Below are 16,544 nucleotides of genomic sequence, written 5' to 3'. Positions count from 1 at the left end.
TCTCTCTCTCTCTCTCTCTCTCTCTCTCTCTCTCTCTCCCTCCCTCCCTCCCTCCCTCCCTCCCTCCCTCCCTCCCTCCCTCCCTCCCTCCCTGTGACAGTGGTTCCTGTTGGTTCCAGCATGTTAGTCATACCTGCCGTGTGTATGTATGTGTGTGTGTGTGTGTCAGGACCAGAAGGCTCTTCATGATACTCTCACAATTTCACCCCAACCGTGTTCTCTGCATCTTAATCAGTGTGAGGCATGCACTACGTCCCAAATGGCACCCTACTACCAATATAATGCATAGGGCTCTGGTCAAATGTAGTGCACTATATAGGGAATAGGGTGCCATTTGGGATGCTGACATACTGCAGGGTTGCAGTAACATGCATATTTTCCAATTCTTATATAACGGATCAGTAACCATGTTATGTGTCATTCTATATTACATGATGGTGAGATGTCTGCATTGCACCTCAGCAGTCATGAAGAAGTGATAGAGAGATAGACAGATAGAGATATACACTGAGTATACCAAACATTAGTAACATTAGTAACCTTCCTAATATTGACTTGGACCCTCCCACCCCTTTTGCCCTCAGAACAGCCTCAATTCATCGGGGCATGGACTCTACAAGATGTCGAAAGCGTTCCACAGGGATGCTGGCCCATGTTGACTCCAATGCTTCCCACAGTTGTGTCAAGTTAGTTGGATGTCCTTTGGGTGGTGGGACATTCTTGATACACACGGGAAACTGTTGAGCGTGAAAAACCCAGCAGCGTTGCAGTTCTTGACACAAACCGGTGCACCTGGCACCTGCTACCATACCCGTTCAACAGCACTTAAATATTTTGTCTTACCCATTCATCCTCTGAATGGGACATATACATAATTCATGTCTCAATTGGCTCAAGGCTTAAATGTCCATGTCTCCTCCCCTTCATCTACACTGATTGAAGTGGATTTAACAAGTGACATCAATACGGGATCATACCTTTCACCTGGATTCACCTGGTCAGTATATGACATGGAAAGAGCAATGTTTTGTATACTCAGTGTAGAGAGATACAGTAGGACCTCAGTGATAGGAACATGTCGGATGGAGGTTTAAACTGAAATGTCTAACTTTGAAATTCACTGTGCATCAAACCGATATTGAAAATATTTATTGCGTAGTTAGTGTTTTCTAATCATTTAGCCAGATATTATAAATAGCTTATGTGTTTTAGCACATGTAAGCAACTTTTACGTTTGTCTGCAGCAGACAGAAGTTCCTTTTTATTCATCATTTAATATGTGTCCTGGACTGGTTTGATTTATCCTGTTCAGTTGACTGGTCGGGTCCATAACTCTGAGGTTTGTATCTTTGAGGTTCTACTGTTGAGAGATGGAAAAATTGATTTCTGCCATCAGACTGGCACTCTGTCGGTCTTGCCTGGGCTATGACAAGGTGTTGACGGTAGCCATGGTTTTGTCACACCGAGCCAACATACCTTTCCTACACCGCTATGGAGCTCTCCATTGACTGACAGTAGGATGCTCCAGGGTCAAGTTTCCCCTGGGTATAGATCTAGGATAAACTTCACCTCGCCCAATCCTAACCTTAACCATTAGTTAGGAGAATGCTAAACTTTTTATCGTTAATGTCTCCCCTTTGTCAAACATTTATTTATTGCAGCCAAGAAATATGATATAAGAGGAGGACATTTACAGCACTGTTTTTCAATATTTTTGTACCTCAGAGGCAGTTACAATTGCCAAGATCCACCACTGCAGTCTACGAACAAGTACATGGGCAGCAAGTTTGGAAGAATTGAAGTTACAGCTAATGCCTTGCGCCTGAAGTTATAAAACACAATACAAGTCCTTGCTGGATGCTAAATGCACATTAGCATGATCATTCCCTCTGCTCCCTATGCTACACTACAATTCCCTATCCCCATCCACTCTATGCTACACTACAATTCCCTATTCACATCTCACTGCCTATGCTACGCTACAATTCCCTATTCACATCCACTGCCTATGCCACGCTAATTCCCATTTCCCAGTCATTGTCCCCCTGCTGTTCAGCCATTAGCTCTGGTTCCCCCGCTGCCCCCCATGGGGAAAGGCTGTGTCTTGGCTGTGCCTCTATGCTTGGCAGTGCACCATGCTGGGGGAAGAGTTTGAGCAGCCCCCCTCCTGATCTACCCTGCTGGGACTAATGGTGCTGGTCTCACGGACGGGCCAAGCCAGGGGGAAGCAGCACATCAGGGTGCCCACAGACTGTGACTCACGCCCTCTCCCTAACTCCTTCGGTCTGCTCTCCCCTCTTTCTTTCTCTCTCACTCCATCACTAGTCTTTCTCTATCTAACCCCAGTCTTTCTCTCCATAGGCTCTCTTCAACCCATCTCTCTTCCTTTCCCTCTGCCCCTTTCTCTTTCCATCTCTCTCTCTCTCCCCTCAACTTTTTCTCTCTTTCTTGGTTCGCCCTGCATCCACTCCCCACTCTCTATCTCTTTCTATCTCACTCTCTCTCCTTCTCGTCTGAAAATGTTCCCCCTCTCCCAAGCACTCCGCCACTTTCTCTTCGCCTGTTCCCTCTCTTTCTCCACCTCTATCCCCTCTTTCTTGGAACCCCAATTCTCTCTTCTATCCTCTTCTCCCTTTCCTTTCCCCTGTCTGTCCTCATCTATCCATCTCTTTCTTGGCATCCCTCTCTCTCTTCCCTCTTTCTTGGCATCCCCCCCTTTCCCTGGCTGTCTCCCTTCCTCTACCCCCCCTTTTCTTGGCACCCCTCACTCGCTCTCCCAACTTTTATCCCCTCTTTCTTGGCACCCCTTCCGTTCTCTCCTTCCTTTCCTGGCTCTCCCTAGCTTCTGTGTTGGCCTGTGTCTAGGGGCTGTCTCCTTGGCTGGAGGTCGGGTGGGTTCCCTGGGCATTCAGGGTCTTTCCTGAATCCTTATCTACAAAGAGATGGAGTGTGTGTGTGTGTGTGTGTGTGTGTGTGTTTGGAGGGGGGTTTTGTGTGTGTTTGTATCTGTGGGGAGTGGGGGGCTACATGGCTTCTCTGCCCAGTGTCTGCCCTTTACTGCATGCCAGAGGGTATCTGTCCAGTGTCTGCCCTTGACTGCATGCCAGAGGGCATCTGTCCAGTGCACACTCCAGACCGGATGCATTAGAGAGAGGGTGAGAAGTGTGTGTACAGTGCCTTCAGAAAGTATTCACACACCTTTACTTTTTCTACATTTAGTTGTGTTACAATGGATTAATACAACAAAATTGATTAAATAGAGATTGTGTGTCACTGGCCTATACACAACATCCCATAATGTCAAAGTGGAATTATGTTTTAAGAAATGTTTACAAATTAAACAGTGGCGCAGCGGTCTAAGACACTGCATCACAGTGCTAGAGGCGTCACTACAGACACTGGTTCGATCTCAGGCTGTGTCGCAGCCGGCCGCAACTGGGAGACCCATGAGGCGGCGCACAATTGGCCCAGTGTCGTCTGGGTTAGGGGAGGGTTTGGCCGGCCGGGATGTCTTGGTCCCATCCCGCTCTAGCGACTCCTGTTGGGGGCTGGGCGCATGCACGCTGACACGGTTGCCAGTTGTATGGTGTTTCCTCCGACACATTGGTGCGGCTGGCTTCCGGGCTAAGGGAGCAGTGTGTCAAGAAGCACTGCGGCTTGACAGGGTCGTGTTTCGGAGGACTCATGGCTGTCGACCTTCGCCTCTCCTGAGTCCGTGTGGGAGTTGCAGCGATAGGACAAGACTGTAACTACCAATTGGATATCACGAAAAAGGGGATTTTTTTTTTTTATATATATATAAGCTGAAATGTCTTGAGTCAATAAGTATTCAACCACTTTGTTATGGCAAGCCTAAATAAGTTCAGGAGTAAAAATGTGCTTAACAAATCACATAATAAGTTGCATGGACTCACTCTGTGTGCAATAATAGTGTTTAACATTATTTTTGAATGATGACCTGCTCTCTGTACTCACACATACAATTATCTGTAAGGTCCCTCCGTCAAGCAGTGATTGTCGAACACAGATTCAACCACAAAGACCAGGGAGGTTTTCCAATGCCTCTCAAAGAAGGGCACCTATTGGTAGATGGGTAAAAAATTTTAAAAGCAAACGGTGAATATTCTTTTGGCAATGGTGAAGTTATTAATTACACTTTGGATGGTGTATCAATACACCTAGTCACTACAAAGATACAGGCGACCTTCCTAACTCAGTTGCCGGAGAGGAAGGAAACCGCTCAGGGATTTCAACATGAGACCAATGGTGACATTAAAACAGTTACAGAGTTTAATGGCTGCGATAGGAGAAAACGGAGGATTGATCAACAACATTGTAGTTACTCCACAATACTAATGTAAATTACATAGTTAAAAGAAGGAAGCCTGTACAGAATAAAAATATTCAAAAACATGCTTCCTGTTTGCAATAAGGCACTGAAGTAAACCTGCAAGAAATGTAGCAAAGAAATTAACTTTATGTCCTGAATACAAAGAGTTATTTTTTGGGCAAATCCAACACAACACATCACTGAGTACCACTCATATTTTCAACCATGGTGGTGGCTGCATCATGTTATGGGTATGCTGGTCATTGGCAAGGACTACAGAGTTTCTTAGGATAAAAATAAATGGAATAGAGCTAAGCACAGGCAAAATCCTAGAGGAAAACCTGGTTCAGTCTGCTTTCCACCAGACACTTGGAGACAGCAGGACAATAACCTAAAGGCCAAATATACACTGGAGTTGCTTACCAAGATGACATTGAATGTTCCTGAGTGGCCGAGTTACAGTTTTGACTTAAATCGGCTTGAATATCTATTGCAAGACTTGGAAATGGCTGTTTAGCAATGATCAACCGCCATCTTTACAGAGCTTGAATGATTTTTTAAAATAATAATGGCCAAATATGGTACAATTCATGTGTGCAAAGCTATTAGAGGCTTACCCAGAAAGACTCACAGCTGTAATCACTGCCAAAGGTGATTCTAATATGTATTGACTCAGGGGGTTCAATACTTATGTAATCAAGATATACTAGTGGTTTTTGTGTGTGTTTTTTAAAAACAAAAGTTAGAATTTTCTTCCACATTACAGAGTATTTTGTATAGATCGTTGACAAAAAAAGGACAATTAAATCTATTTTAATCCCACCTTGTAACACAACAAAATGTGGAAAAGTCAAGGGGTGTGAATACTTTCTGAAGGCACTGTATGTGCGTGTGTGTGTGTGTGCCTATATCTGTGTGTATATCCCTGAGGCATGGGTTTTACCTTGCTGCATTATCATGACGGTTGCCAAACACAAAAACACATACAAACACATACAGTGCATTCGGAAAGTATTCAGACCCCTTCCCTTTTTCCACATTTTGTTACGTTACCTCTATTCTAAAATGGATTTTAAAAAAGAAAACCTCATTAATCTACACACAATACTCCATAATGAAAACTGAAAACAGAACCCGACGGAGCTCCAGAGTTCCTCTGCGGAGATGAGAGAACCTTCCAGAAGGACAACCATCTCTACAGCCACTCCTCAGTAAAAGGCACATGACAGCCTGCTTGGAGTTTGCCAAAAGGCACCTAAAGACTCTCAGACCAGAGAAACCAGATTCCCAAGATTGAATCTTTGGCCTGAATGCTAAGCGCCACGTCTGGGGGAAACCTGGCACCATCCCTACGGCGAAGCATGGTGGTGGCAGCACATGCTGTGGGGATGTTTTTCAGTGGCAGGGACTGGGAGACTAGTCAGGATCGAGGAAAAGATGAACGGAGCAAAGTACAGAGAGACCCTTGATGAAAACCTGATCCAGAGTGCTAAGGACCTCATACTGGGGCAAAGGTTCACCTTCCAACAGGACAACGACCCTAAGCACACAGCCAAGACAACGCAAGAGTGGCTTCGGGACAAGTCTCTGAATGTCCTTCAGTGGCCCAGCCAGAGCCCGGACTTGAACCCGATCAAACATCTCTGGAGAGACCTGAAAATAGGTGTGCAGCGACGCTCCCCATCCAACCTGACAGAGCTTGAGAGGATCTGCATGGAAGAATGGGAGAAACTCCCCAAATACAGGTGTGCCAAGCTTGTAGCGTCATACCCAAGAATAATCAATGCTGTAATCGCTGCCAAAGGTGCTTCAACAAAGTACTGATTTCATTTTTATTTTTATTTCTTTGCAGACATTTCTAAAATCCTGTTTTTGCTTTGTCATTATGGTTTTGTATGTAGGCTGATGAGGGAAAACATTTTTTTATTCCATTTTAGAATAAGGCTGTAACATAACAAAATGTGGAAAAGTCAAGGGGTCTGAATACTTTCCGAATGCACTGAACACACACGCACAAAGTTGCTGAGCTCGACCTCAATCACTTCAGCGTCCCGTATCAACAGCACTCGAGGAATGAGGGGGCTGAGACTCAACGAGAGCCAACACCTGAGTGGGTTACCGCGCGACTGCTAATGGAACAGTTGGCCGGAGTGCTTGGCAGTTTTTTTTCTTTGTCCGTGGGATAATTAATTGGCCAGATGGCCCTCTGGGAACTGTAGGCAAGTTGTTTTATAATATATGCCAGTATAATATACAAGTAGGAGTTGTAGTTCTCTGTAGTTCAGTACCTGAGGGTTTTGGTGGTCATGTCGATAGCGGTGATGCCGTGGTACATCAGTGTCTCGCCCATACCGGGTTCAGAGTGTTCTTCAGTGTTTTGGTGCGAAGTTTGTTTGCCTGCAGGGGACGAAAGAGAGAAGGAGAGAGGGATAAGAGATGGAAAGGGAGAAGGGTGGTTCAAAAGAGGCGCGAGAAAGGATTGCGGAAAGAGGGAGAGAGGAGAGAGAGACGAAAAGTATAGAAAATAGTGGGTGTGGGAGCATAGGGGAAAGAAATGGGGGACTAAGAAAGAGACAGGTGGGAAGAGATAAGAGAGAGAGAGAGGTGAGGCAATAAGTAGGAGAGGGAGAGGGCAATTTGGGTGGAGTAAGAGGCAGTTGAGATGATAGAGCAAGAGATTAGAGGGAAATACTTAGGAAGAGAGGGTAGGATGAAGAGAAGAAGTGATAGATAGAATGAGATGACAGAGAGAGAGAGAGAGAGAGAGAGAGAGAGAGAGAGAGAGAGAGAGAGAGAGAGAGAGAGAGAGAGAGAGAGGGGAAACTTAATTTATCTCCTTCCCCCAGGAAATGGTAGACATCTGCTCACCTACTTTATAGAGGAGAACAGGAGGACAGGATGCTTCCCCGCGTCACCTGTCTGTCTGTCTCTCCTAGCCTGTCGCTAGCACTGCTACCAGCCAGACCCGCAAACAAGCACTGCGCTAACACAACACACCACACCTGTCAATTAACCCTCGCTAACACAATTAGCATGGAAAATCAAAGCCTCTCAATGAAGAAAGGCCTAGCGTAGCGTTAGCGTAGCGTTAGTGTCCAATAATGCTACGCTAACTTCCCCTTCATTAATGATTGAGAAGGCAGGGTTAGGACATTATCTAGCTCTCGCTCCTATTTTCCATTATAAGCTGCCTCCAGGACGTGCTGCTGTTTTACATATTTCATTTATTTTCTTGGTTACACAACGGCTGTTTTTCGTTTTGATGCCGAGACCAGGCACGCTTCCTCACTTACTCAGCCTTGAATCCCCCCAGTGCACACACACATACATACACAAATATACACACACACGAACACACATGCACACGCACGCATGCAAGCACGCACACACACACACATACACACACATACGCACAAACACACCAAGAGAGCGGAGAACTGTATACTCTGAGGCACTCAAGCACGAGCCTAAATCCCGACTCCCCGGGACATTCTGGCGCTCCGGAGCTAATTACCTCTCTCTCCCATCCTTCTCTCTCTCTCTTTTTCGCTAAACCTCTCTCTGTCCCTCTCTCTTTCTTCCTCAAATCTCTCCCCCTCTCTCTCTTCCTCCATTCCTCCCTACCTCTCTTCATCTCTCTCCCTCTCTCTCATCCCTCACTCTTTTCCCCCCTCCTTCTCATCTCCTCTTTTCCATTGATACCACCGGGTACATCCCCGTCCAAAACAGCATATGGTGTCAGCAAAAATCACCTGCCTGGCTCCCCTCTCACTTCATCAATCTCTTTCTCTCCCCTGCCCCCTTCCCCGTCATCAATGCTGTTACATTTCCCTAAATATTTCATCCATAGCCCTCCGCCTCTCCCTCACTCCCCCCATCCGTCTATATGGACCCTCTCCTTCTCCCTCTCTCCTCTGTTCCCCAAGCTCACACACACAACTCGCTAAGAAATCTCATTCTCCATGCGCCACGATTAGGACAGGGAGCAGATGAGAACGCCGAGCCAGGGAGACACCAAGAACCACTCTCACTGCTCTCCCTCTCTTTCTCTCGCTTTTCACCTCTCTCTCTCTTCGCACTTTTGTCTCTGTCTTCCTCTCTGCTCTCTCTCTCTTTGTTTCTCCCTCTCCTCTATTTCTCCCTCGCTCTTCTCTCTCTCTCTCTCTGTGTTGTGTGTAATGGTGTGTGTTATGTTTTTGTGCATGAGAGAGAGAGAGCAAGTGTGTGTTTCTGTGGAGGTGTGTTTAGTCAGGTGTGTTTGTCCATGTGAGTCTGACGGTCCTTTAGTATGTGGAATCAGCTTGTGCCCATGTATGTGTGGAAGCTAGTGTATGAAGGAGTGTGTATCTATGTGGGAGTCTCTGTGTGTGTGTGTGTGTGTGTGTGTGTGTGTGTGTGTGTGTGTGTGTGTGTGTGTGTGTGTGTTGCGCGTGGGTATGTGTGCGTGTGCGTGAGTAAGAAAACAAATTGAAAGGGTGAGAGGGAGAGTGTGTGTGTGTGTGTGCTCGTGCCCCTGTGTGTGCAAGATGTTGTGTATGCGTGTGAGTCCCTCCCTGCCCGTCTGCCAGCCCGCCTGTCATCCTCTGTTTCACACTCACGTGCTCCCCACTCCTCAGTGCTGTAGACTCGTGTGGTCGATATTTACCAAACGGGGGTTTGTGGGTACTTACGTAAGTGCTGACGCTCTTTCTCCCCCTCCCTCCCTCTCCCCCCATCTACACTCGCCTGTTGACGTGAGTAGTGTAACAATCTGCGCTGTTTCCATGACAACCACCTGCTGCTGTCCTCCCCTCATCCATCTTCCCCCTCCTCCTGCCTTTTCTCCCCCCTTTACCTCCTGCCCTCCTCTATTCCAAGGTCATAGTGGGTCACATTGAGATAAATAGTGACAGAGATAGGGACAGAGGGCGGGATGGAGAAATAGGGTGTGGAACAAAAAGGGGGTGGGGGGGGGGGGGGGGGGTATAAACAAAAGCAGACCTAGACGTTTTTTTTGCTGTATTTTTTTGGTTCGACCACAGACATTGTGTTTATAATACCTGTCTGGCTCTATCTCCAACTGACTTTGATGTTGACCCAAACTCAAGATGGCTGCCACCAACAAGTAACCACCTGAGAAGAATTTGTGTCGGATGCCAAACCTCCCGACCGTTCACAAGAACAACAACTCCAAAATTTAAACAAAGCCAGTAAAATGGGACCAAAACATTGCTGTGGAGCACAGATACATGCCACATCAACCAGCGAAGTACCAAAACAACTCCTGTTCAATAGTCGACGTAGTGTGTCAACGTGCTACATTAGCTAGCTAGTTACATTTAGCCCTAAAGCCAAAGCCCAGTGTTTTCCAAGTACATGGACTAGCCAGCCAAATAGAAAAAGTAGCCAGACAGAGAGTTCCCGGCTGGGGTAAAAAAAAAGTTGTGGTATTGAATAGAAAGACATGAATTTACAATTAAAATGACTGAAAAAGTATGAATTCAGTCTGTTGTTTTGGATATCGTCTAGGCCTAGACCTATATGATCCAGACTATTTTCTAAGCAACATAACCTTTATTAACATTAAAGGTGCAATATGCAGAAATTGCTTCACCATTTCCTGCTTGCAAAAATTCTTAATAGTTCGCCTAATTTCAGTTTATGTGACAAAACAAGCAATGCATAGTGTAGAGAATCATTGTACCATCTAAACTGCTGTGAAATATATTTTCAATAACTAAAATGGTGTATGTACAGTTGTTTGAAGCTGGTGTGCAAAACTGGAAGTAAAAGATGCAAAAACGAAACTTAAGAACGGGAAGCACAGAAATAGCACACATAGAACCTATTTACTGCTTCTTAGACTTGCTTTCAATGAGAATGACAGATCTAACTAATTTCTATGTGAATTTGGTAGGGTAGCCCAAAAGGTTACATATTGCAGCTTTAAACCTGTCTTCTCTTGAGAAGAAAGCAATTTACAGTTTTACTGCAAGATACGAATTGCCACAATGATGTTTGTTCTTCAAATTATGTATTATTGGCTCTGCTGTGTGGACACTTAGGGCAAGGAAACCAATGTGTCAATATTGATTTACCTTTAACAGTTTGGCCTGTCAATCAATCACGGTGGGTGGGGCTTTGAGGGAACGCGGTAGATTAGTAATTTAGTCAGAAAAACTAGTTTAGTCTACTCTTTCAATTGAATTTATTTTGGCAAAAACCTAAGAAAAAAAGGTTGTGTTCTGTCAAGTAAACATGGATTCCCTGTCGAAAAAACAACAATATAGAATTGCAGGAAAATTGTTATAAAAATGCTGCTGTATAGAGTGATGTAGTATGCCAGGGGCATACTGTATGTATACTGTAACTAAGAAAGTAAGTATATGTTGTGTAGTAAGCTGTTAGTAGCCTATGTGTCTCACCCTAACAATTTGGTCCCTCTCCCCTCAGAACTTAGCCTACTGTTCTGACTTGGTGGTGCACATGTAGCCTATAGCCTGTTTTGGAGAAATGTCATCATCGAATATTGCAAGAGCTTTCATTGTCTGCTTATGTGCCCCCATTTCCGCACAGGGGCAGAATAGTAAGACGCCCATGTTCGAATTTTGTTGGTACATTTCAAAAGTGCGGAACGAATAGGCATATCGTCCATCTCAGCTCTCTCATGTCTTAATCAATATTATGGCTTGCCTCTTTCCCGCTCATCGTCTCCCTTATGCCATAGTTTGTACATCTCCATTGTTATATTGTTTATACAGTACCAGTCAAAAGTTTGGACACACCTACTCATTCAAGGGTTTTTCTTTATTTTTACTATTTTCTACATTGTAGAATAATAGTGAAGACATCACAATTATGAAATAACACATATGGAAAAATGTAGTAACCAAAAAGTGTTAAACAAATCAAAATATATTTTACAGTATATTTGAGATTCTTCAAATAGCCACCCTTTGCCTTGAAGGCAGCTTTGCACACTCTTGGCATTCTCTTAACCAGCTTCACCTGGAATGCTTTTCCAACAGTCTTGAAGGAGTTCCCACATATGCTGAGCACCTTTCCTTCACTCTGTGGTCCGACTCATCCCAAACCATCTCAATTGCGTTGAGGTCGGGGATTGTGGAGGCCAGGTCATCTGATGCAGCACTCCATCACTCTCCTTCTTGGTAAAATAGCCCTTACACAGTCTGGAGGTGTGTTGGGTATTTGTCCTGTTGAAAATCAAATGATAGTCCCACTAAGCCCAAACCAGATGGGATGGCGTAGTGTACATGAAGGTCAATCTCATTAGTATCTTACTCATCATTTTAGGCGATGTTATATTGATGTATTTCATTGTTTTGCTTACTTTGTGTATTATACTATACGATGGTCTGAAACCATGTTTGCCAGTGACAGTCTCTTCCCATTAAAATACTTTTGTTCAACAAAAAGTTAATATAATTCCAGTTCATATTGCGAGGGTTGTTCGAGGGATGTTTTGTTTGTGCAATGCGCTGTCTGTGCGCCGGTATATTGTCTATAAAAGTGGAGCCTCGTGATTGTATTTTCCTTCCCTTTTAGACCACATAATAAAAATACTTCAAATGGTAGGCTCTCTCTCTCTCTCTCTCTCTCTCTCCTCTCTCTCTCTCTCTCTCTCTCTCTCTCTCTCTCTCTCTCTCTCTCTCTCTCTCTCTCTCTCTCTCTCTCCTCTTTATGCTGGGAGTGTTTGGTCATGCTGGGAATTGTTTGAGTGAGTGTTAAGTCCGAATGGGGACGCCGTCCCTCTCACTTCGGCACGGCTTTAGGTGTGTTACTGAAGCTACTGTCACGGTGGAGGAGTTTCTGGTCGCCGTAGGAGAGAAAGTAGGATATGAGAATGTTGCTTATGCGCCACGGATGAATAAAGCGGTGGTGGTATTTCTTAAAGAAGAGCGCCTTGTTGATCATATGGTTGAGCATGGCGACTTCTTAAACGAATGTTTATTCAAGTTACGCCGCTTTTTTTCTCTGTCAACAAGGGTAACGATTTCAAATGTACCGCCGTTTATTCCAAATTACCTATTGGAGCGCGAGTTATTGCGCTTTGGGAAGTTTGCAAGTTCAATTAAGGTTGTCCCGTTGGGGTTGCAAACACCCGGGCGTTGAAACAGGTTATGTCGCTTTTGGCGACAGGTGTTTATGTTTTTGGACTCACCGGAGCAGACTTTGGAGTTATCTTTTAAAGTCAAGTATGACAATTGACTGTAAATGGCTTATGCTAGTACGGGTAGTCAACTGTGTTTTGAGTGTGGGGATGTTGGTCATAAGCGTTACATGCTTGCCCGAAAAGGGAGAAGGCAGAGGGAGGGGCGCAGGTGGTCCTCGTAACGCCTGGGCCCACTGATGTAGGGAGAGGTGGGCTGACAGCGGTAGAGCAGCCACAAGCATCTGTTGCTGAGGAACATGTTGTCCGTGTTGAGGGCACAGAGTTGCAACTTGTACCAGAGGGAAATGTTATGCAGCAGAAAAATATTGTTGTAGAAGGTAAGGATGGATCTGAAGAGCCATTTCAGACTGGTGAGGAGGTGCCCAGTCACGAGTGCTGGGGTACAGGAGGGGTTCATGTGGAGCCAATCTCCCAGGTAGTGGAGGAGATGCCCACTACAAGTAATGGGTTACAGGAGGGGTTCATGTGGAGCTAATCTCCCAGGTAGTGGAGGAGATGCCCACTATGAGTGCTGGGGTACAGGAGGGGGTTCATGTGGAGCTAGGCTCCCAGGTAGTGGAGGAGATGCCCACTACGAGTAATGGGGTTCAGGTGGGGCTAGTCTCCCAGGTAGTGGAGGAGATGCCCACTACGAGTGATGGGGTGCAAGTGGGGAGTGTTGAAAGGGATGTGGTAGAGGGGAGTCAGTGGTCTGTGGCCTCAGTTGAGGAGGATCAGGAGAAGGATATGGATATCTCTCTTGATACGATATCAGCTGGTGAGGACTCAATTTACGATCTAGAGGAGGTAAATGGGTTTCTGGATCAGAGTTTTGGGAAATCTGTCAAATTGGCAGATTATTTTGATGTTGATAAGTTTGTGAGGTCAGCTGTGATGTTACAGAAGACGGTGGGGTTAGATCAGTTGAGTGAGAAGAAGCGGTTTCGCTTTGAGGAAATGTGTTACTGCTGTTGCAGCAGCAAAAGGTGGCGGGAAACATGGTCAGGTTAAGAGAACATTTAAATAATGATGATGATTATGCCTCATAGGGTGTTTTATTCTCTTTGTCTGGTTTCTCTGTGGTATCTTCTGCTTTTCCTTTTTCTTTTCTATATGGAGATACTAAGGGTAGGTTCTCTCAATATTAATGGAGGAAGGGACAGGAATAAGAGGGCTTGGGTATTAGAAGTAATAAAACAGAAAAGGCTTAATGTAGTTTTCCTACAGGAGACACATAGTGATGAGGAAAATGAGGTTGACTGGGGTATGTGGTGGGAGGGGCAGCATATACTCAGTCATGGTACTAATTTCAGTGCTGGGGTGGCAATCTTGTTTTCTTCAGGCTTAGGGGTGACTGTGGTATCTACAACAGAGATTGTCAAGGGTCGGGTTTTATTGGTCAAGGTGGATGTTATGTTTTTTATTTTTTTTTTTATTTAATGTTTATGCTCCTAATGAGGGTACAGAGCGTATTGTTGGTTTGGATCAAATAAAGGAAACCTTAAGACAGTGTGACCAAGAGGGGTGTATGGTTTTAGGGGGACTGGAACTGTACAGTGGATTTTACTGTTGATCGCACCGCTGAAGAACCTCACCTGCGGTCAGCCACTTGCCTGTCTGGTCTGTTAACTGAGTTTGAGCTTTCTGATGTGTGGAGAGTAAGGAATGCAAAAGTTAGGCAGTACACATGGCTAAAAAGTTAATGAAGGTCATGTCAGTGCAGCAAGGTTAGACAGGTTGTATGTATCTGAGAAATACTGTAGTAGGGTTGGAAGGTGTGACATTACTCCTGTGGGTTTCTCTGATCACCATATTGTCACTGTTGATATTCACTTGTCCTGTCCACGAAGGTCATCATCTTATTGGTATTTTAATGTTAAATTGTTACATGATGTCATGTTTTGTGAAAGGTTTTTGTTGTTTTGCGAAAAATGGATGGTTACAAAAGGGAATTTTGAGTCCTTGAGACAATGGTGGGAGGTTGGGAAGGCCCAAATACGATTATTTTGTCAACAGTATACTGCTCTGTCTCGAATTGAAGTTAAAGAGACTACCAGGGCCCTTGAACAGGACATCAAATCTATTGAATTGAAGTTGCTCACTCAGAATGACCCCGGACTAGTCATGCATTTACAGGACAAGAAACATGAACTGAGGTTGTTTCTGCATGAAAGAGTGAAGGGTGCCTTGATTAGGTCTCGTTTCGCTTCCCTCAAGGATATGGATGCTCCTAGTGCTTTTAAAAAAAAACCTAGGACAGTCGACATTGCAACGTAAACAGATGGTCTGCCTTTGTCTCCCTGATGGGAAGGTGACCACGGATGACAGTGAAATGCGTCAACATGCCGTGGATTTCTACTCTGCCCTCTATAAGGCGGAGGATTGTGACTCTCTGTGTACTGAACAGTTGTTACACGGTCTTCCTCAATTGGGACCTGAGCAAAGAGTCGCATTGGACTCTGACATTACACTGCAAGAGCTGTCCACAGCAGTTATGCAGCTCTCAACAGGCCGAGCCCCCTGGCATTGATGGTTTACCATCTGAGTTTTATAAGCACTTTTGGGGGGTCTATTGGGGAGGATTTTTATGAAATGGTGTGTGAATCTTTTTCATGAGGGCTCTCTTCCTGTATCATGTCAACGCGGTACTTTCACTGTCGCCAAAAAAGGTGGATTTGGCTCTCATAAAAATTGGAGACCTGTTGCTTTGCTGTGTGCAGAATATAAAATTGTTTCTAAATATCTCTCAAACAGGTTGAAAGAGTATCTGTTGGTCCACAAGGACCAGTCTTACTGTGTACCTAATCGCTCTATTGTTGACAACTTGTTTCTAATAAGAGATGTTTTAGACATTTGTAAACTGTCTGATGTAAATGTGGGTTTACTTTCTTTGGATCAGGAGAAGGCTTTTGATCGTGTGGACCACCAGTACTTGTTTAAAACAATGAAAGCCTTTGGGTTTGGGGATGTTTTTTTGTCTTGGTTGAATTTACTGTATGCTGGGGCCTCGTGTATGGTGAAGGTGGGGGGTGGTTTGAGTTGCCCCATCCCTGTCCAAAGGGGGCATCAGGCAGGGATGCCCAATTTCAGGGCAGTTATATAGTCTGGCGATTGAACCAATGCTTTGTTTTTTAAGAGCGAAGCTTACTGGTTTCTCTGTGCCAGGTGTAATGAAGGGTCCCACGATAGCATTGTCTGCGTATGCAGATGACGTGACTGCTTTTTATTACAGGGGGTGAGGATGTTAAGGTTCTCTCAAACGCTTTAAAGGTGTATGAGGGGGCCTTCTCAGCTAGAGTCAATTGGGGAAAGAGTGAAGCGCTGGGGCAGGTCAGCTTCAGATGGGGTCCGCTCCACGGTTACCAGGGGGGCTTCAGTGGGGGCAGAGATGGGATGAAGATTTTGGGGGGTTTTCTAAGCTCCGATGTCTTTCAGAAAAATAACTGGGAGGGTGTAGTGGAGAAAGTGTGTGCCAGACTGTCAAGATGGAAATGGGTGCTGCCCCAGCTGTCTTATAGAGGAAGGGTACTGGTAGCTAATAATCTTGCTGCCTCTACCCTGTGGCACAGACTAATGATTTTGCAGCCACCAAAGGGTCTGATACAAGAGCTTCAGAGGACCCTTGTCAATTTCTTTCTGGTCTGGACAACATTGGATTAAAGCTTCAGCCCTGTACCTGCCACTGCACGAGGGTGGGCAAGGCCTGGTGGACATTTCTTCCAGGATCTTGGCTTTCCGGCTTCAAGCAGCACATAGACTGTTGTACAGTGACGGTTCTAGCTGGGTTGACACAGCCTACACATTGATGAGGAGAGCGGGCTGTTTGAGCTTAGACAAGCACCTTTTCCTCTTAAAGCTGGAGGGGGGTGAGTTGCCTGGCCTGACTCCATTTTATGAGTCTGTTATGCAGGCTTGGAGAGTTCTGGTCAAGTCCCGTAAGGCCTGCACGCCACCAGGGATGTGGCTTTTTGAAGAGCCTGTTTTTCACAACACTGCCATCCAGTCCCGTGTTCTGGGTTCAGCTAGCCTACATTCATGCCTGTTAGGCGTGGGGTGTACTAA

The 16,544-nt window shown here is 45.2% G+C and overlaps 1 pseudogene; it reads right to left on the bottom strand.

Moving 5' to 3' along the window:
* The window catches only part of LOC123481302, a 59,155-nt pseudogene that overhangs the window by 17,977 nt on the left and 24,634 nt on the right, over positions 1-16,544 (bottom strand).

Source organism: Coregonus clupeaformis, unplaced genomic scaffold (assembly GCF_020615455.1).
Source record: "Coregonus clupeaformis isolate EN_2021a unplaced genomic scaffold, ASM2061545v1 scaf0513, whole genome shotgun sequence".
Lineage (NCBI taxonomy): Eukaryota > Metazoa > Chordata > Actinopteri > Salmoniformes > Salmonidae > Coregonus > Coregonus clupeaformis.
The sequence above is the reverse complement of the archived record's forward strand: the minus strand, read 5'-3'. Positions and strand labels throughout refer to the sequence as shown.